At 39.1% G+C, this 27,296-nt stretch overlaps 1 protein-coding gene across 16 annotated transcripts in view; it reads right to left on the bottom strand.

Annotated features, from left to right (window-relative positions):
* Mbnl1 (muscleblind like splicing regulator 1) overlaps positions 1 to 27,296 on the bottom strand; it is a 164,418-nt gene that overhangs the window by 125,009 nt on the left and 12,113 nt on the right. For 3 of the 16 annotated variants that reach the window (XM_051177017.1, XM_051177019.1, XM_051177021.1), the window contains exon 1: positions 13,910 to 14,071. The exons of 2 other annotated variants lie outside the window; for them this stretch is intronic. The gene's annotated coding sequence lies outside the window, so the exon portion shown is untranslated. Of the gene's footprint in view, positions 1 to 13,909; positions 14,072 to 14,228; positions 14,377 to 27,296 lie in introns of those variants that run through there. 11 more of the 16 variants (XM_051177008.1, XM_051177012.1, XM_051177013.1 and 8 more) reach the window with 8 other exon arrangements.

Genomic DNA, 27,296 nt, shown 5'->3' with positions numbered 1-27,296 from the left:
TTTAATGAAGGACATCATACATAAGTAACACTAAGGCAGCCTTCATCCTGTTTACCAAGACAAATTGGAGGTGAATAACAAACTTGCAAATTATAGGGAATCTAAAAGTCATCAGTCAAGTAAATCACATTACTCTATAAATATTTCAATGAAGTCACAACCCATTAGAACGCAACACCCAGTTACTGTGACTGGCAATTGCTCTGAACTCTACAGTCCCTGGGTTCAGCAACCTATGTGTTCACCCGGCTGTCTAGTTTGACCTTCCCTGTGAATCAGCACTACTACCCCGATGCCAAAATGACCTTCTGAAACTTACAAGGCTTCCAAGACTGCAGATATTTTCAGCTGTATCAGCCCTGGCTGTCACAGCATTCTGCATGACATTGAGTGGCAAAGCTGGCACCTTCTGCACCAGCCTGACCTTTTAAACTCCTGAGACATTGCTGCCACTCAAAGATGGATTTTCTCTTTCTGCATAATTTAATGGAGTGATTTCTCTTAATTGTGAAGTAGTGATTCTAAGCATAAGAGCTCCGTTTCCTTTACATGAAAAATAATATTTCATTTATGCGTACATACTTTCATCAGCACAGACTTTAAAATAAACTTCAATTGCCACCTATAAATTATAATTTTAAATTATTGAAAAGATTACATACATTTAATGGCAGCAGTACCTAACAAAATGTCAGTATTTCTATACTTTACAACCATACTTAGTATCCATGTTGACTGTAATGTATTTAAGGTCCAGCACAGTATCAAGAACATAAGGGGCCCAATGTAAGTAAGTACAGCAATATCTGCATGCTTAATTGATTTTATTTTCCACTGATACTTTAAACAGGAACACTAGTGTTTAACTTTCTTGCTAAACAGTGTGTTTGCATGGAATGTTCAAACTTCTTTATAGATGCAGCTATCTTTAAAATTTTATACATAAAAGAAAATAATTGAGTTCATTAATATCAATTAACAATAAAAAAATGAGTAACGGGCTAAAATTTAATACAAGCAGAAGAAAATGGAAGTAGAATTCAATTCATTAAGACAGGTTAAGATTGGGAGCCCATTTCTCCCATGGAGTATACTCTCCATGGGGGAGAGCCTAGGCCCTTAGTGGGGGGTATGGGGGGATGAAAGGGAGAGGGAAGTGGGGCTGATAGGTAAAATAAGATTGTTTATAACTTAAATTAATAAAGAAAGAAAAAAGATTCTGAATAGCAGGACCTATCAACTGTTTGATGTCATCTTCACTATCAAATAATTATATAGTCAAACATTCATACATATATTAGGATATTCATATTTGCTTCTACTCAGAGAACATAATTTACTATATTGTCATAAATTCATATTAGTAGTACAGATTTATAAAATGATTTAATATTTCAATACAAAACTATCAACTAACCCATTAGTTGGAGAACCAGTCACTTTAAAACTTTCATCCTGTTCCTGTTTATCTACAGTGCATGTGATGCTTTTTCTTCATTTGTAGAATACATATGGATGTATGGACATGACATAAAATTATACCCACACACCCCACACAGGGACATGATGGAATCTATGGGCTGGGGGGGGGGTGAGGAAAAATAATAAGAAATATCTAAGTAACTGCAGAAGGTTTGATTTTGTTATTATTTTAATGCTGAAAACAGGTCTCTATTTTTGTAATAAAAGAAATTAAATTAATTCCCAATAATGCAGTTGAACAGACAATGAGAGCACTTGCTCTATCCTTCTTGGTCTCAAGACACTTCTTCAAATGTGCCACTAGGCAAGACAGCAAGCACCATAGCAATTGTGAGAATATCTGCTCAAGTGCCATACTTTGCTTATCGTTGTGAGTGCTGGGGCAAAGGTATTGCAGTGAGTAGAACAAATACAACTCAGACCATGAGGAAGGTTAGACCATCTGATACAGCCCTAATTACAAAGCCAAGGCAAAGTCCATCCATCATCTGCTATTTTATGACCACAATTCTTTAAAAAAAAAAAAAAAAAAAAAAAAAAAAACACCTCTTCATTAAGTCTTTCCAAAATTAACTTGCAGTAGGCCTGGACTTGTGTTTACTTCATTCAGACTGTGTGGAAGGCAACAGAGTGGCAGCACATAAAGACTAGAACAGCAGCACTGAAGCTGGGTTTCCACAGCATTTTCCTGTGTGGCCCTTGAGCAAATGATCTGACCTTACTTTTTTCCTGAGACTGTTTTCCTCGCTTGTGGGTCAGAGGGAGAGAAATGCCTGCTTCACGCCAAACTTAGAAACTATGGTATAAACACAGAACTAAAATAGCTGCCCACCAAGTAAGGAGCTATTTACAAATGTTAACAATTAATATTCAGATCATCTCTGGTTGCTTTGCTTTCATCATGTTACTCAGAATGGACCATGTATTTTATAAAATCAGTAAAAACCCCTACAGTGAAACTTTCTGTGCAGTAGCCCTTAAACAATTATTTACTATTTAAGCTGAATAATGATAAGCAATCAAATTGAAGGGTTGGGTTTTCTAACCTAGAATGCAGATTAAATTCTGAGAACAAAGGGCAAACACTTAAGAGATGAATGGGGGCTTGAGGAATATAAACACTTGAATGTCACCATTGAGTTTAGGAGCAGGCTTACAAGAAACAATTTAATTCAATTCTGTATAGTCAGGTGACACTGTTGTCAAACTCATTTATTAAATACTTAAAAAAAAAAGAAATCATTTAAATATTTGGTCACATCATTTTAACAATCTGTAAGTTGATTCTGTCTATCCTGAAAAAAAAAAAAGTTGATGTTTTATTTTGTTTTATTCTGAACAGACTTAGGCAAGTTCTATGCTCCTACAAGTTCCTCTATGCCCACTTTGCTTTGTGCCAAGATATTGGTGAATATTTATACCACTGCACTGAAAATCACTGAGAACACAACATCTTGCTCATCCCGTCTATATCCTGACAGGGCACACATGGTCAGTGCACTCAACAGTATTTTCTAAAGAAAAACTTTTGCATTTGAAGCCAGAATCAAGACAAAGACAACACCATTCTTTCTTTAAAGATAATAATAATAATTTTATTAGTTATATGTTCTAATCAGGTCATGAAAGATGTATTTGTTAGCAAAGTGGTATGTGTCCTATAGAGTTAAATCTTCAATAAAGAACTATCAATTAAAGCCACATGCTATGTCACACACAAATCACAGACAGCACCTTCTGATATATGAAAACGGTGTAGTGAGTGAGCATAAACTAGCAAGGTGAGAATGATCCATGAAAATCAGGACACATTTATACACCTATCAGTTCTTGGTAAAAATGCTATGGTAGCATATTATTGCTAGGAAAATACAGTGGACCTGTGTTGACGGATTCTGCACCGGTAGACCAAACCAAACACGAACTGGAACTGTTTAGAAAATAAAGTACATGCATATGTTGCATGGTATTTTAAAATATACAGAGCATGTTCACATGCAGTTTTGCTAAAGACCTGGAGTATCCATGGATCTAAGCATCTGTAGGGGAGTCCTAGAACCAAAGTCCTGAGGAACAACTGCTCATTTGAAATTCCCAAAGCTTTTCCAACAGAAGCCTGAACTGATCTACCCACAATCCTACAAAAAGTGGATGGAGGAGTCACACAAGGGCAAGCCCTTTCCATGTCTGCTGATGACAGGAGGCTCTCAAGATTTTAGGTTTTAATAATAAATAAATAAATAAATAAATAAATAAATAATCTCAGCACTTTTTGGGCTCTATGCTACTTGTAGTCTAACCCAAATAGCAAGACATTTTTTTGTTTTGTTCTAATTAAATCTGAATCTTCTTCATACCAGATTTAAAAAAAAAAAAAAAAAAAAGACATGGGAGAAAACTATGCTACAGAATGAGAATCAGGACAGCCTAGGCTTCAGAATGAGCCCCTACTTCAAATAGTGAAGATTTAAAAATTACTGTGACGATGCCACATTTATTCCAATAAAAGTCACAAAAGTTTAGGAGGGTTCTGTGAAAAAGGACTTGATTTCAATTCAGTTGGCTACTGATCATATGTGTGAACCGAGGCAAGTAGGGTAACTGTCTGATTCTCAGCCTCCCATCAGTATCAGGAAGATGCGTTCTGCCTAAGGTGCATATCTGTTCACCATCATTAGGCTGTTTTTAGCACCCAGTATATTTTCTGAAAACAATGTAGGTTTCACACAAAGAAGATGCTCCAGTGTGAGAGCTCCATGCATATGGCTACCATCCACACTCCCTAAAGAAGATTGATTTTGTAATAGGTGCCGAAAATACACTCATTAATGATTATTTAGCAAAAGATTACTGCCCTTATTGTTCAAGTGGTAAAGATTTAAAGGGAAAGCAACAGCACATATTAAGATTTAATGCATAACTGAGAAGACATAACAGTCTCCTTCCTAAATTTATTGTTCTGAGTACAATGTTTGCTTTAAAAAAAAAAAAGCCCAGTCCTCAGAACTATATTCTTCTTCAGTAGTGACTTCCTTTAAACAACGTTCAGCAAGTGTGATCCCCAGGAAAGCATCATGTCATGCAGAATTAAATCTGAGGTATGTATTTCTCAATAGTCTAAAACATTTTCAAATTATTTTTTGGGAAGGTCACACAATACCTCAGAGTATCAACACCTGGGTCAAAAGTATTCTGAGACCCCTGCTCTCATTTGCTATGTGCATCAAATCTCTCAAAATCTTCAAGGCAAATTGATGCCAAATGCCTCATCTGAATGCCACCAACTTGACAAGGCAATTTTTTCCTGAATGTTAGAACACCAGAGTTCAAATGATGGCTCAAAATAATTTAAAGCAAATTTGTCTAGTTCAATAGTTAAAAAGGGGGGTATCTAATAAATGTTGTTTGTTTTTTGTTGTTGTTGTTTTGTTTTTCAGAACACTGGAAACAAATAGGCAAAATGTGGCAACATTATTCTCTTGTTCTGCATAAACATCCTATATTTAAAAACTATGAATCATGCCAGTTCTACGCTCCTTTTCATGAATAGCGTCTACTGAAACAGTAAGTATCTAGTAGTTACATATGCTCACAAGTGTTGTGTAGGGTCAGGGGATTAACATCTTTCTCCCCTAGGTCTTTTTCACTTTAAGTATTTAAAATCAAGTCTGAGCCTGAGCTCACTGGTTGGCTGGTGAGGCTGGCCAGATTCCTCCTGACTCCACTTCCCAGTGCTGGGATGAAGGTGTGGGACACTGTGCTGATTTTTTTTTTTTTTTTTTTTTTTAGAGGTCCTGGGATCTGAAATCTGGTCCTCATACTTGTACAGCAAGTCAGGTCCTCACCTTACCAATGAGCTGTCTCCCCAGTTCCTATGAAAAGAATCTTTGTATAGCCATCTTGATTTTATATGAAACTCTACAAATATTAAATAAAACATGATCTGTTATTTCTATTATTCTTGCTAAACAATGTTAAGCCATTTATTTGTAATATGTATTAAAGAATCTCAGGTAAAATAAAATATCAAGCTTTCTAGTTCAAGCATAGGTATTCTTCTTGTTAAGGACTTTTTCTTTGAGGAGAAAGAATTCCATAGTTACACTGATACCATCCCTAAATTAGCAAGGTCAGAGAAGTCTAAATGTCAGCCACATTGAGCACATTGCAAACTTGTTCTATCATGACTTTCTGCCACCTTGTTTATTATTGAGGGTAGGATACACAGCAGTTCTACATGACCTGTAATAAGGGACCAAAATTCCAAATCATCACTAAGACACTAAGACCTTTAAATAACAACATATCCATGAAGATCCAAGTTTGTTTACTGTAGAATTGCAAATGTGGGATAAAAGTACCTGCACAGCAATGAAATGAATTAAGAATCTGGCATATCTTAATAATCAAGCTGTAATCCTAGATAAACTATAACTATATGTTTCTCTCTCACTGATATTTTTAAGTACAACCCTTCATTTTTTGTTGGTGTTTTTTGCATTTTGGATTTTAACTCAGGGGTTTGCTAGGTGACCCTATTGTTCATAACCAATAACTGGATATCCTTTATGCTTTATGGAGCCAAAAGTCAGATTTCCACCACAAAGCATTTCCACCTTCTCATTCTTCTCTTATTCCCAACCCATATACTTCTTGCCAAGCATCATATTCTTCCCCTTAGGGGCAATGGAGCACAGTCCCTCACAGAATGGGACAACCCTAGCCAAACAGCTTCTTGTGCTCTCAACTGACACATGCCTATATGAGCTACCTGATGGCCAATGTAGTGGCAGTCCCCTTTCTCAGCTGACCCCTTTCTGTTCCTTTCCTGTACTTACCACCCTCCATTTCTTTTTTCTTCCACCCTACCACCATTTACCCTTTCTCTACAAATTGCCCCATGTGTTGCTGAATTGTGACTCTTGTAAAATATCTCAAATGTGTATGATCCTAAATAACCTCCAACACACAAATTTCATTTGTTTTCTTTACATAAGTGCAGATATTCTAAAACTGCACTACCATGGCTCAAGCCCTCCTTAGGTTATGTAGCAATTAAGTAACCTTGTGCAATATACTTGAAATATCTATGACCTAATTTCTCCATCTCTGAAACCAAGACATCAGCAGGGCTATTTCATGAAGCTCTTCTGAGGAATGTGTGTGTTACTTTAAAACCATATTGTACAATAATTAACATTATTAATGCTAGTATTCTCATCTCCATTCTTGAAGTAACATTGAGGACAAGATAAAATATCAAAAAGTTAAAATTTGGGCATTAAAAAAAAAATCAAGACTTCAGGTTCTAAAACTAACCAAAAAGTTTCCTCATGCTAATTACCCTTTAAAAGTCCTAAGCTATAGAAAATCCTTAAGGAGGCTTTATAAAACAATGTACAAGTAGCAACTTCTATCGTGCTTATAATGGTTATTTATACATGTGTAATGTCACAGGCTAGGTAATGGGAAAATATTTCTCTAAAATCTAGTGGTGTTTTATTTTTTCAAAAATAGATAAAATGCCGAAAGTACATAAAATAAAATTATAATATTGACATCAGCACTTACAAGACAAAAAGTGATATACCCAGGGAGGTCTTTATTATTCTGCCTGTAGCATATTAAACAGAGAACTTCCAAAACAAACCTAGATATGTGTTTCCAGGGAGTTTTTACATCTTTCCACACTTGGCTTTTAAATCAAAATTTAGCAAGCATACAAATGACAATGAGTAGGCCTTTTGAAGAGGAGAGCTGAGCGGACAGTGTAGCCGCCAACACTTAATGCTTTCCATGTCAACCTTCCCCAACAGCAAGCACGTGACCTTCCATATCCTCCATCCCCTGGCTCAGGTGGCACCTTCCTGTTTTCTCAGTTCTCTAATGAGAGGAGAGGCACCACTGTGCAGGCAGCTTTCTTGTAGGATCAGACAAGATACTGATGTGTCAATCTTCCTATCCTTACCAACACTAATGCTTAATCGTGGGAGAGAAGGTTAAAACTGAAAACTGGAAAAAGTCTGCAAATTCTAATACTAAGTCAAATTCAGAAGCTTTGCTAACGATGTTTACAATCTGCTTATTACTGCTTGTCACATTGCTTTGGCATCCTTTCACTTCATATATTTAGTGCTTATGACATGATATACTGACCAGTAACTTTTTAGACAAGTCTTTTTGTTTGTTTGTTTTGGTTTTGGTTTGGTTTGGTTTTTGTTTCCTCACCTTTCAGAATTTTTTTACTGTGGACAGATGTCAGTACCAGAGTTCTAAGATTAATAAATAAAATCTTCATCAAACCTTTAGCACACTGCTTCTTAAAATAGCTGCAGTGTTTGCAGTTGTCTATTGTTTGTTTTTTAAATACACAAAATATTTCTCTCACCTGGGCCCAAAGCTATCAGATATTCTTTTTTCTTTTACTTCTTTTTGTTTCTTTCCTTCAGAGTCCTGAGAAGTTAGACATTGTAACTGATTAAAAGCTCCCAGCCCAGGTGCACTTCTCTCTGGCCTGCTCATTGTGTATCTTAAGTTTCATTTCCCCTAACAAAATCCTTTCTCATTCCCTATGCTGGACTTAAATGTTTGGGGTATATATTAAAGCTATCTGCCTCTTAACCCTCAATCTAGCATTCTCATCTACAAATTCTCAGTATCTTTTTATTCACCACAGTTGCCATTTTGGTTTTCCTGAGCTCTGTAACTACACAGTGACTGAAAAAGCTGAATGAAGTGTTGCAATGTCCACTAATGCTAAAAAGCAATATTACCAATGTTCTAGTTCAGGTCATTTGGAAAAATACTGTACAACTTCTAGATGAATGAAATAACTAAATGAGTTACAATGTATATACCAAATGAATGCTTTGCAGAGTAAGTGATGACAGTAAAGGTGGAGACCTAAAAGAACACTTTAGGCTTCCTGTTACTTATATATCTAGAGACCACTTCCATTGTTACATTTACGGTAGCCACAGCTACATCTGTGTCTGTTTTCTCCAAACTTCTGTTCCTGGCTGGGGCTACTGCTCACTCACAGGCACAAGAGCACTCATTTAGCATCTGTGGGGATGTAATCCTCAATAGCAAGCAAACACAACACCTTCAGTACTGTCCTAACTAGACATTCTTCATGAAATACCACTGTGTCATTTATTGACTTTCCAAGTTCTTACTTTACCAAACAAGATGTCACTTCGTTAAGGATAGATATACTAGCCAAATCAAGCAGTTTTCAATGAGCCTGCATAGCTATTTTGCCACAACATATACTGCCTGGAAATGACATTTACATGGCAATTTAGTGTTTCAACTTAGCACTAGAATGTTTATTTCACAGAATTAAACCTGTTCTTATCATCCTAGAATTCTGAGCCCTCTAAAACAAGTAACATTTTAGTAAACTGAATCTAAGCTTTACAAAAGAAGAGAGAGGAATTCAGCGTCTAAATATAATTATTGAAAATTGCCTTTAGAGTATAAAATCTCTTCACTTTGTGAACTTAGGTAAGAAGACTACTACGGAGCTGATACCTGGCATGGATGACACAGTAGTAGTAGTAGTCAAATTTCATATTTATGATAACTATTCTCAATAATATAATGCATTTCTATTGTTTTCAGGAAATATAACTTTTTTTTCTTTTTTCTTTCTTTTTTTTTTTTTTTTTTCAGATAAATCACTGGCTAATTTGCCTTAGGGCCTGAGCTCAATCCTTATAACATACATGGTAAAAGAAAAGTGACTGCAACAACATGTTCCCTGACAACCATAGACATGATATGGTGCAGAAGAGCATGAACAGGGATGCTTGCACGCACAAGCATATTCAATATACAAGTTCTGTGTTCACAACTCACAGAAGCCTATATTCTATGCACCTTCGCCAACTTGTTTTCACCTTTTAGATGAAAGAAACTATCTGTGTCCCTTAAAATGTCAAAAGAGGTAACAGTTTCCTCAGGGTGAATTATTTGTACAATAAGTCTACTCCAAAATACCATCTTCCCTTTTTCAAGCAACCATCTAGGAAGACAAATAACTTCCTACTCAATGCAACATGGGTGGCGTTCTGTACCATTCAGATCATTTGCCCTATACTTCTTTAACAGAGAATAATCATTGAAACCTAAAATGAGAACTTCTAAAAACGTGGGGAAAGTATCAAAAAGAAATATAAAATTTAAAAACTCTTTCAAGTCCCTTGTATATCACAGGCACATGTGACAAGCAGTTCTCTAAAGCTGTGACAAAGAAAAGAGATACAGCAATTGTGTTATGCTTTCTTTAAATTAATAATATGTATAAAACTATAACCATCGATATGCTAGGACATGTATTTCTCCCAAGAATATATATTGCAAACACCATATATACAAACACCATATAAACATCAATTCCCCTACCTTAAATCAAAAATGTCCATAAACATTTCAGGAATTGTTAATTGATCCTTTCAACTCTCTGCTTTTCAATTGATAACTTCTCCAGCCCTTAGCAAATATGCTTCATGACTCATCACAAATGAACACACATTAACAGGGATGTTCCCACCCGTCTCCTTCAGCCACAGCTGTTGACACTAATGTGAAATACGCCAGTTGCAACAGAGGACAGATTCACCATGCAAGCAAACTAGAATGACCTCTCCCGGAGGCTCCAAATGGGATTTGACCCCCTCCCAAAAAAAAAAAAAAAATACTTGTGTATTTTGATATCCTTCAAGAAACCATGAGTAAACATAACTTTACATGGCTAGAAAAGAAGCACATTTTTTTTTTTTTTGTATAACACTTTGCAAGGCAAAATGTACTCCAGTTATGAAAATATCCAAAAGGAATGCGCCCAGGACCTATGCTATTGTGCTTTGTTAGCCAGCCAGATGCTTTTCTCAAGAATGTGTTCCATAAAGTCTCTGAATTATTTGTACAATAAGTCTACTCCAAAATACCATCTTCCCTTTTTCAAGCAACCATCTAGGAAGACAAATAACTTCCTACTCAGTGTATAGGAATTCTTGAGAGTCTGTAACACCACCATGGAGCATCATTTTATCTTTTCTTGATTCAAAGCAATTGTCTGTTCCATACAGGTGAAAATCTTTTGTTCCTGTGTGTTTGTCTGGCTTTGTTTGGTGTTTTTATTTTCTAAGGAGGGTCTGTCATAACAAAAGAAAATACATATTAGGCTTTTGAAGGTAACTGCTATTTACTGAAAACTATTTTAAAATAAATTTCACTGACTTGCTTCTGTCTGGTAACTCCAGGACAATGATAACTATAGTGTTTGCAAACATCCCAGAGTAGCAATCATACCCTATTCTGGCTTCTGAGAGGTGTTAAGCTTATCCTCCTAATTATAAGTCTGTCTCTGTTATTACCACCTCACCATTAACTCTCTAAACTAAATAGTAGTTTTGAGGAAATAAAAATAGATGTAAGGTAGTACTTTTGCTCAAATTTTGGCTACAATGGTTGAGAAAGACAAGTCATTTTGTTTCTGTGTATAATAAACATCTTTACCTAGTAAAAATAAAAGTCACTTCTAGTGTATTTTGATCAGCAAACTCTAAGCTTTTCCTGAGAATACTGCTTTCTTTATTTCAAAACAGTACTGTCCCACAGAACACAAGCCATATTTGTTACATTAAGTTTTTCTAGCAGCTGGGGGATGGGGTAAAAATAGGATATTATTATAATAAAATGCTCTATCAAAACCAATACTCAATACATTGTCATTATAACATAGTTGACATAAATATAACAATTAAATAGTTTACAGTCTTTTCTTGGTACAAAATTTTCAAAAGCCAATATGTATTTTACACTTTAAAGCAAGATACAGAACTAGACACATTTCAAGTGTTCAACAGCACATGTGGCTACTGGCTCTGTATAAATCAGCACATCCTAAACTTCCTGGAAAACGGAGGTTTTGATCTAAAAGTCCAAACACTTTAAAATCTCCCAATGCACACTGTAGGCACCTTAAATCAAACCAAATATCTAGTGGACATATTTTTGTTCATTTCCTCTACCTTCCTATCAAATACATTGCCTTCTCTAATACCCTTTAGAGCATTAAAAACTCAGTTGCCCGTTCATTTGGGCTTCTTCCAAGCAAGATCCAGAAAGCTCTCTAGTCTGCACATCTATCATCAAGCAGAAAGCCAGAAGGTGAAGCAAGACCTTTCTGTTTCCATAAATAGACAGATCAGATACAGGCCCACTCTATGGCAACAGTGAAGAGTACTCGGTAATCGTTTTACTTACAATGAAAATTGGAAACATTATAAAAAAAAATAGCACACCCTTCCTCTATGAAAACTACCACTGCATGTCTCTCCCCATCCCCTCCACCTTCAAGGAGAAAGCTTGAGGTAATCTCTTCTTGCTCTGAACAGAACCAAGTGTTTCATTTCACAGGAATTCTAAGCCCTGAGCAAGAACAGAATGTTAGAATCAAAATTTAATGAATTCCACTTGGAGTCAGCCTCAAATGTGGAGGTATACATACAAACAGTAATATCCCAGGCCATGTAACAATTTGCTTTCTCTTCTGGCATATACCGGGGTACTACTCTATATGTGCATCTTATGCAGAAATTTTCTCTCAGTTATAGGAAAAAAATATTAAATGAAGCATATGTGAGGTTTGTCTAAGTCTCTCCCATAATAAAATGTGGCTATGATGTCTTCCATGACAGTGTAATTATAATACAGATGAACAGGTTTTCTGGTGCTGACCTAACCTGTTCCAGAAACACAAGAATCAACTTCATAGTTCTCACTGAGGAAACACTGCATTAAACAAAGAAATATAAAAACTTTAGGTCTAGATTTGAAATAAGGCCTATCAGAGATAAATAGAAAATGTAACCCCTTGCAAATACACAACACAGGAGCTCTGAAACATGATATGTTTCTTGAAAGCTAGTTTAACTTTAACTGTCACCAACTTTTAAGAAGGCAAAAATGGAAGTGACAGCCACGTGCTTTCTCCAGCCACGAAATAACATGTAGTCTCTGACTACCAACTATATACCTAACAAACACATCCTGTGTACTGAACTAAATCCTTCAAGGATGCTGCAGTCCTTGAACTTTCATTTTTAATTTGTCTTGATGAACAGAATTTTATCTGGAAAACAGGACCAGGAAACAACACCAACACTCTAAAGCAGCAGAAGAGAATGTGGACAGGGACACCTAGCCTGGTGTACAAAAGTAATGCCCAAAGTAAGTTCTTTGTATAAACACTATATTGAAACCTAGGAGAGAGGAATAGCATGTTCATTGGTGTACTATTTCAAAGCAGTTGCAGAAGGCCTGCAAATCCAAAGGCCATAATTATGACTTCCCTCCCCATGTATTAATTTGTTTATGAAATTCCTGAGAGCATGGCAAAGTTTATTAATCACTTGCCATGATAGCCTGTGCCTGTGCTGGTGGGCACAGAAACCTAAGATAGTGACAATAACCTTCCAGGCAGCTTCAACTTTATTTTCAATTGAAAACTGCCCAGAAAAACCATCTTAACATCCCAAATTGGCTACAAGTTAGAGAGACTTAAGAACACACTTCAGCTTGTCTCAACACCCCTGTGGTTATAACATACTGCGGGTTGCCAGAAAGGCTTCGGTTCCATATTTTTATATGTAATTTTTTGATTCTCATGTTACAGGCTGTGGAATCAAAGTATTCTCACATGACACGTTACTAACAACAACAAATTCGGGCTTTTTTCTCTTTTTTAAGAGGTTAAGGGAAAGCTACATATTTTCTTGTTTTCGTCTAAAAAACAGTCCATATACTGACTACTTTTTATGACGACCAGCCTACTGCGGCTCCACCCTGGAAAGCTCTGTACTTACTTTTCTAACAGTTTTTTTTTTTTTTTTTGAGTGACGCACTACAAAACGACCAGAAAGGGGAGGAAAAGCAGCAGCCCTCTAAAGCAGGGCGTCTTCCGCCCTGTAAACTTGGCAAAAAGCACACTGGACTGAAATACAGCACTCTCCATATAAGGCAGCCCAGCTAAACATGTCATGCGTAATTTATGGGTGGCAGGCAGAGCATTAACCTCTGCGTGCACATACTTGGCCCACATGAAGCCAGCACTGGACGGCAGCCCCCGGTAGAAGGGATGCGGGCGCGGCCCGGGACCCGCGCAGCCGGTGGCCGTCCCTGCTGTCCCTGGCAGAGGTCACCGAGTTCAGAGCACTCGGCCACACACCTGCCCCCCGCTCCCCGGCTGCCACTGCTGCCCCGCAGCGGCCCGCGGATGCCCGCAAACGAGGCGCGGGGCAGGGCCGGGAGCCGCAGCGCGCCGCCGCCGTGCGGGCCGGGGACCCCCGAGCGCCACCCCAGGCCGCCGCAGCGCCGCCCGCAGCGCCGAACAATGCGCGGCCGCCCCGCCACTCACCTCTCACGTGGCCGTGCAGGCTGCCCGCCGGGGCCCCGACTGCCCGGGGCATTGTGGGATCGCGACTCCGGGATGCCCGCCACGGGAATGGGAACTGGCCGGGTCGGGTCACGGGAGCATGGCAAGCGCCCGAACTCGTCGGGCTGCGGCGAGAGACTGTGGCATGTCGCCGTGCAGCCTCTTATCGCCGCGCGCCGGTTTCCGCCGCTGCGCGGCCCCTCCCCCGCGCCAGCCCCGCCAGGAAGGCGCGCGGACGCGCCGAGCTCCCACGCGCAGCCCCGGCCCCCGCCCGCTCGCCCGGGCCCGCGCCGCCGCTTACCGCCGCTCCAGCTCCGAGAGCTCCGCGCCCAGCCCGGGAGGCCCGCAAGGTTAGACGAGAGATTAGAGTCAGCGGCCGGGCCTGCTGGGGCAGTAAGCGCCGCTCTGCCTGGAACCTGGAGGGCGAAGGGCGGGAAAGAAGCCGCAAGGGTGTTGGTGGGGATCTTCCTCCAGCAATCAGCACTCCATACTTTCCGAGTTCTGCGAGAAAACTGATCGCCACCCAAGCACAAACACAGGGCACCTTCCCATCTAATCAGTAAATAAAACTTGAGGTTGAAAGTCTCCCTTACTTCCACCTTTGCAGTGTGGTGTGCACAGAGCAGGGCTCCCTCTTTTAAAATAAAATAACATCTTAGAAGATGCAGAAGTACTCCCACGCAAACAAGCCCTGGGCAACAGCCTGAGCAAATGAAACCCCAGCCCCTAGTTCACTGGGTGCTGTCCTGTAACTTAGCTTTGAATGAAAAGAATCCTGGTATTCTGAGAAGAGTTAAAGTTTGAAGATCTGCAGACGGGATTTCCTGTGAATTTAAGGAATTCTGATAACTTGGTCAAGGATGCTTTTAAACTAAAAACGTTTGTTCTGTGCCTTGAACATAACTTGAGTAGGAGCGAGGGGATGCAAACTGTAACACGATTTCTCCCTGCATGTTTGTCCTGAGAGGGTGAGGCCGGCTTTCCGGGGAAGAGTAAAAATGTCAGGAAAGATGTTAAAGGTGCACAAGTGGTAACAGACCCAGTGCTGGGTCCATGAAAACGCTGACTTAATCCTCCTGACTGAGCCCTTCCTGAACTAATTAATTAACTAGTAGGGCTTCTCAGTGTTAATCATTAAAGCACCCAAGTCCCCAACAATGGAAACAAAGTACAATGACACTAACATTTTCTCAGAGAACAGGGACAGGGAGTTTCTAACTGACAATTAGTAACCACCATAGCCCCGGGGACTTCCTTTCTCTCAGCATTTATTTCAGCAGCTAGATGGAATGCGGGCTATGGCAGAGCTGTTAAGTATGGGGTGGAGGTTCCTTAGGCAAGAATTGTACTTTTTGGAGCAGCATGGCAGGGAAGAGACAACCCATTCCTCCTGCTGGAGAGAGAGGTGTTGTGGTGGTGGACAACAAGAAAGAGAGGAAAGAGGCGACAGGGGAATTTCATATCACTAGTGCCTTGAAAGATGTGCAGAAGTTAGTAAGCTAAAAAGAGAGTTGAAGGGCTAGGGAGATGACTCATTCTTAAAGAAGCTGGGACTCAAGCATGAGGACCTGAGTTCAAATTCAAAGCACCCAGGCAAGGTTCTGTAGCCATAGTGCTGAAAAGGAGGTAGAGAATGGGAGATACTCAGAGTCCATTGGCCAACATTGAGTTCAAGGTTCAACGTGAGACATTCAAAAAATAAATCAATAAAGTTTCAGAAGATACCTCATGTGGATGCCTGACCTTCAAATGTACATATACATAGGAACAGGGAATTGGGTATAAGTGGGCCCTGGAACAGTGAAGAAAACCAGCAGGGCACATACATGAAACCTATCTGTTTAATTCTATGTAGAACCAATACATTTTGTCTTTTCTATCGAGTTCTGTAAAAGAAGGTTAAAAGTAGTCAAGAGAGGAAGCCAAAAGCTTCAACTGTCCTCAGAAAACCATGATAAACTGCTTTGCAGGACCAGGGAGATAGGGTGGAGTCTGGACTTGCATTCTAGAAAGATCTTTGGCAAATGTTTAGAGGGTGTCTGGAAGTGTATTCAGGGATGTTGGCAAAAGAAGGGTGAATGGGTGTAGACACACTGGAAAAATGACTCATGCAGGGACTGAGGAAGGGAAGGGCTTTGGGAGACTCCCAAGGTCCTAGTTTAGCCTACTAGATTGCTACTAGCCTTTCGGTTTCTTCAGTTGCTTCCCATTTTCTAACAGAAAGAACACTGACTTCCTGATAACACAGGCTACCTCTGCACCTGCTATGTTAGCGTCCATGCTTCTCGGCTCAGACAGTTCAGTGAGCTGCTAAGACCTAATCATATTTGAGGATTTAATTTATTCAGACCCTGTCTACTTCCAAGTTAGAGACTTTTTGATCTTTTTTTCATGTGCTAGAAAACATGCCTTTTGCAACGGAACGTAGTGAAAAACAGAACTTTGAACCTATGTGTGGTACAAGAGGGTAAGTGTCTACCCAACAATGCAGGTTGGAGAACTTCTAGAAACAAAAGAAAAATTGAAACAGACACAAATTTTGTTTAATTAAATAGAACAAAAAGAAATACAAGAAAGGCTCTTAACATTAGAAACAATAGAAAAAAATGTTATTTTACAAGATAAAGAGAAAAAGAATGCTATGACAAAGCATTCAAGCCAGTCTAAACCTTAGAAATGAGCCAAAATAAACTAAAGTCTGAAACAACATTGCCATGGAATAAGCCTAACCGTTATCATATAAAATTTTGAACTACTGAAACAAACATAAAATCATATGTTAAAAATATTAAACCATGTTGCTTTCAACTACCAGTAGTCATTTAGTCACATTTCAAATTGTGGAAACTACTAAAAAAATCATGATAGTGATAAAAAGCTAATAGTCTGTCATTTAGAGTCTACCAATCCTTCCTCAGTGCCAGGAGACCATTTAGATTTCTTGTACACTGTGAGGTGTTTTCAAGCTCATGAATGCACACATCCATAACACAAAAGGGAGGTCATTTGCAGGAAGAAAGGGGAATTATAGAAACTATTTCAGATGAAATAAAACTACATTTTCAGGTAAAGGAAAAAGTGTTCACTGCAGGTTGCTGAGCTACTTCAGCCCTTTCAACTCTTAATTATGCCAATGAGTCCAGCAGGACTACAGCCAGGGGACATGGATTTTGCAGATAATATCAGCTACTTGTTTTCCAAAAATACAGATAAAAGGAATAGTAACATTTATCTCCCTCAGCCAAATGGAAGTCTTTAAGACCCATGTAAGAGTGTTTGTGTTATAAACTCTATGTTCCTTGTTCTATGTACAACATTCACAACTCAGTAGTTCCCAATGTCTTTGAATATAATGTCTTTTCTGCCTTCTCCTTCCATATCATCTAAACCTAAGAAAGATGGCTGTAAGAAAAGAAATATAAAAACCTTTTGAAACACTGATCTATAATTTATTTTTACTATACCAGGATAAAATAATTATATATAATAATACAGTACATAATATATAATAACATACTATAATATATGAAATGATAATGCTGATTAAAAATAATCTGTTGCTAAACACTGAGTCGAACTAGAACCCAGATGCAGATGGAGAGGACAAGACCAGACTGCAGAAACACATAGAGACAACTGATTTGAACAACTAGGAGCTAAGGGGCCCCCAGACTGATAGCTGGGAATCCAGCATGGGACTGACTCAGGCCCCCTGAATATGGGTCTCAACAAGAAGGACTGAGCAGTCTAAGGGACCTCAGACAGTGGAGCCAGGGTGTATCCTTGGTACACAAAAGGACTTTGCAAACACATCCCCCATAGAGGGATACTGCCTTAACCTAGAGACATGAGAGAAGCTCTAGTCCCTATTTCATATGACCTATCAGATCTACAAGACCCCAACTGGATGGCATTCCCCTACATATGGAATTGGAGTAGGGGGATGGGAGGGGAGGGTGGTTAGAAAAATAAATAAATAAATAAATAAATAAATAAATAATCTGTTGATTGACAGTATGCTAGGACCCAGCCTCAGTTGCTACACTTCCTTGTCATGTTTAAGTAAAAATAGTTAAGAGAAGAAGCTTCTAAAGTAATTGAACCATGCTAAGAGTCTTGTATGAAGAATCACTGTTAAGCCTATGCACTTGTACCTACATTATACTGCATGCCAGGAAAAAGGTAACTTCCTCTGTATTCTGAATTCAGACTTGTTCACAGCATAATATTTATATATGACAGAGTTATATGAATCTGTGTATTTGTTTATCTTCAAGGATAATTACATGTTTCAGACATAAAGTTCTTTTAATGCCCAGTATCTAATATAGATAATATGTCTCGCATGATGTACTATGTAATACAACATGAAACCTATACCACTTACTGTATAAATTACAAAAAAATCTAATTCTGCCTCAAATAAATACATTTCCAATGTTTGTAAAATTAAAACACTACAAATACTGATTTAACCATGTATTTTCTAAGTTATCTAAAAGTTAAGCCTTGTGTATAACTGTTTGAGGATATATCAAAATGAAGAGTATTGTAGCATGGAATGGTAGAAAGGGGCAGAATGTTGGGGACCATTGGACTGCTCTCTTAACGGGAAGACAGTGTCATTTAAGCAGAGCAGGATCAGCACTGGTACAGTCTGACTATTGTCATTGTCCTCTGTACATAAGACAATGGAAACAATAGGAAGTCCTATCATAGGCCAGTTTCCTCTGTTTATAGTGAACATCAACTGCTTTAGGCTTCTAAGAGTCCTGTTCCTTTTCTATTCTTCCTTTTTTTCCTTTCTCTCATTCTTTAATTTCCATCCTTTTTTCTTCTCTCTATACAGAAAACATGTTTCCTCCACAGTGCTTCCATTCATTGTGCAAGTGTTTAATGAGCATCAACTCAACCCATTACCATTTCTAGTTTCTGTGTTTAGAAGTGAGCACAGACTAGTCACTTTCCTTTGTATTCTCCTGGCAGGCATGGGGTGGGAAAACATGCAACAAGCCAATGAATAATAAATAAAAGGAAAGCAGAAGGATAATTGCATGTGAAGATGAGCAGTGTTAAGAGAAAGAAAGCTGATGGAGGACAGTTGTGTTGCACAGGGTGAATCTGGACTGAAGCAGTCATGTCCTGAGGAAAGAAAGGATTGTCTGGGGAAACAACAGACTTAAGCTTACTGTAGGACATGCTATCTGAGAGCAAATAAAGAGAAATGTTTTGCCTAACCTCAAGGAATTCACAGTCAAGCAAGAATCTGAAATAAATCATTCTCAAACTGCGAAGCTGTGACCACAACATTTTTGCTCCTTGGGAAGCATGGGTGTGTTGGTTATAATAGAGGTGGGGTGGGTAGACACACATGGTCCAGGTTCACCTCTCATAAAGATGACCATGTTGTTCTCCACTGCCTTCTGAAATGGTCTAGTCTCAGAACCGAATGCAGGAAGTGCATCACTGCGGACAATGATGCTGATAAGAATGGCAAGTGTAAGCAGTGGCAGGCGCTCAGCAACAGAAAGAGATTTCACAAAAAACCTTCAGCAATAGAGTAAGTACTTCAAGTGCTATGAATTTACTCCCTAGAACTGAAGAGAACACACACAATACTCACCTCTTTGCTTTGACACAAGTGAAATATGTGATATTGCTATGTGTGACCAATCTCTTACTTGAGATCACCACGCCAAAGGAAATTCAGAATTACTAAAGATAGAATGTTGGGATTATTTCAAGGTGTGTGGATATGCATGGAGCCCATAAGCTGATGTAGGGAGTCTTATTCACCCACTTTCCACCTTCTTCATTGAGTCAGGGTCTCTCAGTCAAACCTAGAGATCACTAATATGACTAATCCAGGCCAACAACTGGACCCAGAGATCCAGAGTCTCTGGCTTCTCAGTGCTAGAATTATAGGCAGGCTTTTGCACAGGCTCTTGGATTTTGAACTCTAATCCTTATGACTGCTGCTTATAAGGTGTTTTAATTTTCCTGATACAAAGCAGCATAGAGGAACAAAGGATTGATTTGGCTTACAATTATTATTGCAGGCATTTTTAGGAAATAAAACATACAAAGGGAAATATGAAAAGGTAGAGGTATAACTTGGACTTTCTCATCCATGACAGTCCAGAGCAGAAAAGATAAACACATCCATGCATGGTAGCTCTCAGCTAGGTTTCTCCTCTCTTAGGAGGTCTGAGCCCTTGCCTGGAGTGTGGTGGGGTCTGCAGTCGGCGAGTTTTTCCATACCAATTAACAATCAAGACAATCCCCTGCAGACATGCCTACAGGCCACCTGATCCAGACTATCCCTCATTAAGTTTCTCAGGATTATGTTAAGTTGACAGTTAAAACTGACCAGCACACATTGCAAGAACTTTAAGGACTGAGTCATCTCTCTAGCCCAACTTGAATTTTTGATACAACCATATAGAACAGATGGCATCCCTCATGTTGACCACAGTAGTCTTCATCTTTACACAATATAACAGAGGCTGCAGAGTTTCTGCTCTGACCAAAGCCTCCCAGCTAATAAGAGGTCAGCTGCCTGTTCAAATTCCTAAAATCATGCAATGATAGTAAGATATGACAGATTTCTAAATAAAGGTATCTAAGAGAAAAGTTTGTCATGGGAGTTGTAATTAAAATAATACAAGATGTAATGATGGCCTTTCAGTAAATAAAAGACACAAGATTAAACATGAAACAGGTAGTGGGGAGGCCAAAAAAGATATTTCATCTATTTTTGCTTATGCCATGTAATTATATGTAATGTTGTGAAACACTTTCTATTACACCATAAAATTATGTGGTATTGCTTAATACAGAATTGCTTGGCAATTCTTTTGTTACTGTGTGTGTGTGTGTGTGTGTTATATAAATATATAATTAACACTGTTGTAGAAAAGTGTGGTGTTTTTCTATAAAATACATGACCTCAACATTATTAATTCTTAAAGCTAACACTCTTAAATATGACAACAGCCTGGGTTATTTTTTATTCCTGAAATATATTGTATGGTTACCAATTCATGCTTCACATTACTTTCTTTTGATTTTATACTAGTATTCTATATCTATTCTATATCTCTGTCCTTTTTCATCCCATTGCCTTCTCTCTCTCTCCCTCTCTCTCTCATTCTGAGTCATTAACTGTAGCCTCCTATTACTTCTTACACTTTTGAGATCCTTGAAATATCTTTAAACCATGTATCAAGGGATGTCTTAATCCTTGACTCTGAATAAGACAAAACTTTGTCACCTTAAAAATTGATACAAGTTTCACGCTTCAAAGACACATTCTTTCCACTTAACCTTGTTCAACAGCATGTGAAACGGAAGATATAATTATAAATTAATATTTTGTGTATGTACCCACACATATCTGCACATGTGTATACTTGCCCAAAAAATCCAAAGTTCTTAGATTTACTGGAGTGGAGATTTAGCAGTTGTGAGCTCCCTGACATGGATGCTGGGAACAGAATGTGGATCTCTACAAGAGCCCTACATGCTCTTAACTGCCATATCTCCAACCCCTGATTTTAAGATCAGTACATTGTCCATTGCTTATTAATCTGTTTAACAATTACTTGTTGATCCCTGAATATATGTGAGTATTTGTGGCCGATGCTGAAGAAGCAGAACTTTTTTCTGTCTTTCTTGAGGTGTTCTATTTGTCTGAAGTTGGGGAGAATTTTGGAGAGAATACAGATGGGAAAGCATGTAGCAAATGCTGTAATCCAGTTAAGTTCAACAGACCTTACATGTTTACCATGTGCTAAGCAGGTGGCAAGAAGAACAGGACTGGGCAAGGCCTTGTTCCTCATGGGATTCTAAGCCACAGGCAGATGGTAAAATTATCCAACAATTGTTAACAGCTTCATGGCAGAGGAAAAAAAAAAAAAAAAACAAATCAGAGAAAAAGTCATGAAAGACCAAGAGACAGACAAGTGACTTGATCAGATGCATTCTGCTAACATTCATCACCCAGCAATGTTAAGGGCAAGTTTGGTTTGCAGAGTATCCATATTGCCCTGTGAAAAGCCTGTTTGGCATGCCTGTTTACCAGAGGCTGACCTGCCAGACACAGAATTCTAGCTTTCTTCTCTAAGTCTCCTGGGTGGGGCCTTGCAGCTTTCTCTCCTTGCTTCCTAAAACCTAAGTCACAAATCTCCAGGAGGTGATAGGAGATTATCTGATCAAAGTTATTTGCACTAAGGCAAGAGCATTTGCTTCCACTAACAACAGCTTGTTAGCCCTAATGAACTGCTCAGAGAAATGGCTTTGTGCACCCTGGGGAAGGCTACTCTCCTTCACAGTCTCTTCACCACACTTCTCCCCCTTGCTTTCCCCACTGAAGTAAAAGAAAAATAGAAGCTGGTGACTCTTCGGACATTCTAACATGACTTTGAACAGACAGGGTGCTGTTAGAAATGAGGGAGCTGAAGTCAGGCCTGTGGCTGTCCACATTTTGGATCAATATTCAAAAGCCTAGACCAACAACAGAATCAGTTTCTGGGAGTGAACCCAGCATATTGATATCACAAAGCTCCCTTGACAGTTCCAATGATCAGTTTACTACTGCTGAACTAGAATTCAGAAATGGAAGTCCTTTGGGATCAGAAGCAATCCATTGATGTGTTTCATTTCTGCTTGTGATGGGTATATAGTTGGCTCAATAGAAGCCATAGTATCTGTAGGAAAATCGTTAGTTTAGGCAAAATGTTGTTCATATGTTTCTAGCAATTGAGGAGTTAGGAAGCTGTGGAGAGCAGAATTGGTGAAGGAAGAATGCATTTAGTCACAGGCTTGCCAATGGAGCTTCTCAAGCACACAAAGCAGGTTTGCTCTATTTGATATGCACTAATGGTCTACAGGCATAAAAACAAATGAGACCAGCCACTGAGATTGCACAGAAGATAATCCTACATGTTTTTAAATGCTTAGGTTGCTATTGCTTTGAATTCCATGCCTTACCTCTGCTACAAAAGCATATCCAAAACACCCCCTGAGAGATGTCAGAGAAAGTAAGTGTATCCTGGCACTTCCTTATTTGTACCCAAAAAAAGAAGTATCCAAAACCGCTTTTGTAAGAATTCTCTTAATAAATTTGCATATTTAAATCATATGCATAAATTACTAAGATATGCCTCCCTTGATTTCAGTTGAAGTTTTTGTACAGCACCATGGGTTTGCCATCAATACAGATGAAGCAACAGCTGTAACAGGGTTGGTTTGGGTGCCCATGCTTCCTTAAGGGCCATCAGCAGTACAGAATGTTATAGGCTATCCCTCAAGCTTCCCACTGCTGTACATCCTTAAACAAGAAGGAGCATTAATTTCCTTTTCCAGACTTTTCAAGTTGTAGCTTACCAAGTTACCAGGCAGTGATGCACCTTCATGCTAGATGTCATTGTTATCAATTTTCCTATGTGGGTTATGAGAAATGGAATGGCTGGCATAAATCCCAGCTTTCCCTTGAGGCTGTGGGCATAGAGGAACAACAGTAGACTCCAAGCATATTGAAAGGTACATTCTAGCAATGGAGATTTTGAAGCCATAAGTTATGACCAGTTACATAAATCATGTGCATTTATTTGGAATAAGTAAGAAAATGTGCATAACTAATGGATCTAATTAAATAATTATCTTTTTGAAAGTTTAAATTTTTTGTTTGTTTCTACACAGGATTTCTCTGTGTTACCTTCATGACTGTCCTGGAACTTGCTTTGTAGACCTGGCTGGCCTTGAGGCCACAGCCTCCCTACTGCTGGAATTAAAGGCATGTGCCACCATCTCTAGGCTTAAATGTATTTTACTTTGTGTGTGCGTGCGTGTGCATGTGTGTTTGTGTATGTGTGTACACCACACATATACAGGAGCTCGCACAAGTCAGAAGAGGGAGTTGGAGCTCCTTGAAGTGTATGTATATGTGGTTGTGAGCTGATATGTGAGAGCTGGGTACCAAACCTGTGTTCTTTAAGCAAGAACAGTAAGCACTCAATCACGGAGCAACTGCTCCTGCCTCCTCCTCCTCTTTATCATCATCATGATCCCCATCCCCCTTTGCCATCAGATTCAAATGAGCCATCAGAATATGTGTACTACACATCTAGCTGCCAGAAGCCCTCATCTTTTCTAAGGGAAGGTTTCTATTCCTAGCTTCATGAAGTAGTGACTTTGTTTCTGTTAGGTGGCAAGGAAAGGAGTCTATGCAGTCTTTCAGGGCAAGATTGTCAACAATCTGTGCCTGTTCATTATTACTGTCATACCCTCACACTGGCTGTGATTTGGTATCCATTTCATCCATTTTGTAGAATGAATCTTTTAAAACTGTGACATTAACAGACAAGCACTGCTTCTCTGTAATATTTTCAAGGACTATAACATGTAAGCTCTGAAACGGTATTTGAAAAAGTGAATATCCAATTGTGTTATCTTTTGTTTTGTCACAGATGAAAGTGCTTTTAAAAATTGTTTGTCCTTGATGTAGTTGCCATTTATCTGTTCCTAGATATAAGCTAATATGTGATTATTTCAAATAATATATCAAGTGACTATAATAGGAGTGTATTGAATCTTTTCAAGGCAGCACAGTAGAGATATTTATGCATGATTATTCTCAACTAGTCTATAACTGCCACCCACAAGCTTACTCCCATGAAGAGCATAAGTTCCCTCCACAGCTTCAGACACCCACTCTACAAAAAAAAAAAAAAAAAAACCTTTCCTATTCACCCTTTACAATTAAATCAAGTAAAAGCTACCTGTAAGAAAGAGGCTGACCACACTGTTCCTTCACATCTTTCTAAAGACAGTTTAAACTAGAAACTGAGTCAGGACACCTTTCCCCCTCTGGAGATCTTTGAAGTCTGTTTATCCTAGCAAAGTCCTGCTGGATCTGTCTGCTAGAGAACAAAAGTAACATTCAGGGTCCCAAATAGCAGGCAATAAAATACTGTCTTGCCAGATTTGTTTTAAGCATGTTTAGATAAAAGGCACTTTGGGCCTGACATCCTAGTTTGTACAAAGATGGCAGGATAAAATATTAAGAAATGGATGCATATACATACTTGGGGCATAACCAGAAATATCCTCACTGAGAAAGTAACCAAAGACATCATTTTGTTCACTGCAAAACAGCCTGGCAATTCAGGCTGAGCACTCACAGTTGGTGTTCATGGCAACAGGTGTACACATGCTGAATATAGCACCTGAGCCATTTCTCACTGGTAAGAGTTCCATTGCTGGGAACTCATGGAATCCAGTTGCAGAGAGGGAGGAGTGATAAGAAAATGGGGGTAAGGCTACAGAAACCCACAGAGACAGCTGACATGAAAAAGGGGGAGCTCATGGACCCCAAGACTGATAGCTGGGAAACCAGCATTGGACCGACCCAGACTACCTGAACATGGGTCTCAGTTAGATGGCCTGGGCAATCTAAGGGACCTCTGACAGTGGAACCAGGATGTATCCCTGGTGCATGAGAGGACTTTGGGAGCACATTCCCCATGGAGGGATACTCCCTTAGCCTAGAGGCAGGAGGGAGGGCCTAGACCCAACTCCAAATGACTTGACAGATTTTGATGATCACTCCTAGAAGGCAACACCCTCCCTGTGAAGTGGGGGAGGGGTGAGATGGGAGGGGAGTGGGGGATATGGGAGGGAGAGGAAACTGGGATCAATATGTAAAATAAAATATATATATATATATATATATATATGTATATATATATATATATATATATTAGTTCCATTGGCTGGAACTTGCCCTTGGCTGTCTCCTGGCCTCCACTGGTAGCAGGGTATAACCATGCCCCTCCCACAAGGTAGAGGACCTGGATCTGTCTGTTAATGCAGCCACAATTCTGGCAGAATCAGATCAAGAAGTTGTGACTCTGGCTCATTATTTAAGGAGTCTTGTTCTTTCCAAGACATTTGTTCCTACACAATAAAGAGGCAAAGGATCCAGATAATCTCTTAAAGCTGCAGTTTCCAATGAATGTTACACGCCTCTATACTATGACATTATGACCAGAAACTACTTCATAACTGGACCTTCCATAAATTATGGTTACTATTATTTGTTTTTTAAGTGGAAAGTAATTATGAATTTTAAAATAAAAATCATTCTTTTAAGAAAAATAATGCCTTAAACACATCTGTTCAGAATTTGAGGACTCAAATCAAATTACAAAGTTTAAGAAATAAGAAGTTACATGCTGGGTGTTGGCACATGCCTTTAATCACAGCACTGTAGAGGCAGAGGCAGGCATATCTTTGTGAGTTCGAGGCCAGCCTGGTCTACAGAGCGAGTTCCAGGACAGGCTCCAAAGCAGTACACAGAAACAAAACCAAGAAAGAGACAGAGAGACAGAGAAAGAGAGAGAGAGAGAGAATGTAAGAAAATAAAAAAAAAGGAAATACAAATCTATGGATTGTAAGATATAGAAGCTGCTTAAGGTCTTTTCACAGATTAGTAGGATATACTTAAACAGACTCCAGAACATTTCCTTGAATAAGAAAAAGTTGGGAGACATCACTCTTTGGTCCTGTTTAGCTCAAACCAGGGCCTTGGGCTGGGTAGAGGAAGCATTGCACTGCTCTTAGTTGTTCAATGCACACCTTTCTTTTATCCAACACTCTTTACCTACTTATGATGGGAAATGTCATTATGTATATATGTTTCTCATACTGGTTAATGAATAAAGCACTATTGGCCAATAGGAAAGGAATATAGGAGGGACTAGGAGACAAGGAGAAAAGAAGAAGTAGTAAGGAGGAGTCAAGATGGAGAGTCTGGAGAAGGCAGAACCAACAGCCACCTCTCCCTGGTAAGACCACGTGGAGATACATAGAAATGGGATACTACTTAAGACAGAGCTAGCTGATAAGAAACAAGTAACTGGTCAACAGCATTATATCAAATAGAGAGTCTCGGTGTGTTATTTGGGGCTGGCTCAGTGGCAGGACCACACCGGTGGCGGGTGGAACAACCTTACTCCTTGCATACTTACAAGTAAAAATATGAGAAGACAAGCCAAACTAAACCAAGTAAATCTAACAATTTCTGAAGATAGTGATAGACAGTTACATGGGAACCACTTTCTTTGCGGTCATTAGGGGCATGCCTTATGTCCTTTGTTTATTTGTGTACACTCAAGGAATTTGGCCTGGATAGAAAATTCAGTCACCTTGTGATGTCTTTTAAGTAACATGAGTATAGTAGTTGATCAGAACTCTGAGAAGGAAATAGTGGTTGTGTTGCTAAGGACCCATTTGTACCAAATATTTGTGCACCAGGAATGAAGGACTCATTCCAGGAATTATTTGCATTTTAAAGGTATTCTCTTCC

Source organism: Phodopus roborovskii, unplaced genomic scaffold (assembly GCF_943737965.1).
Source record: "Phodopus roborovskii unplaced genomic scaffold, PHOROB, whole genome shotgun sequence".
Taxonomy (NCBI): Eukaryota; Metazoa; Chordata; class Mammalia; order Rodentia; family Cricetidae; genus Phodopus; species Phodopus roborovskii.
Note: the sequence above shows the minus strand (reverse complement) of the source record. Positions and strands in the feature narration are given on the sequence as shown.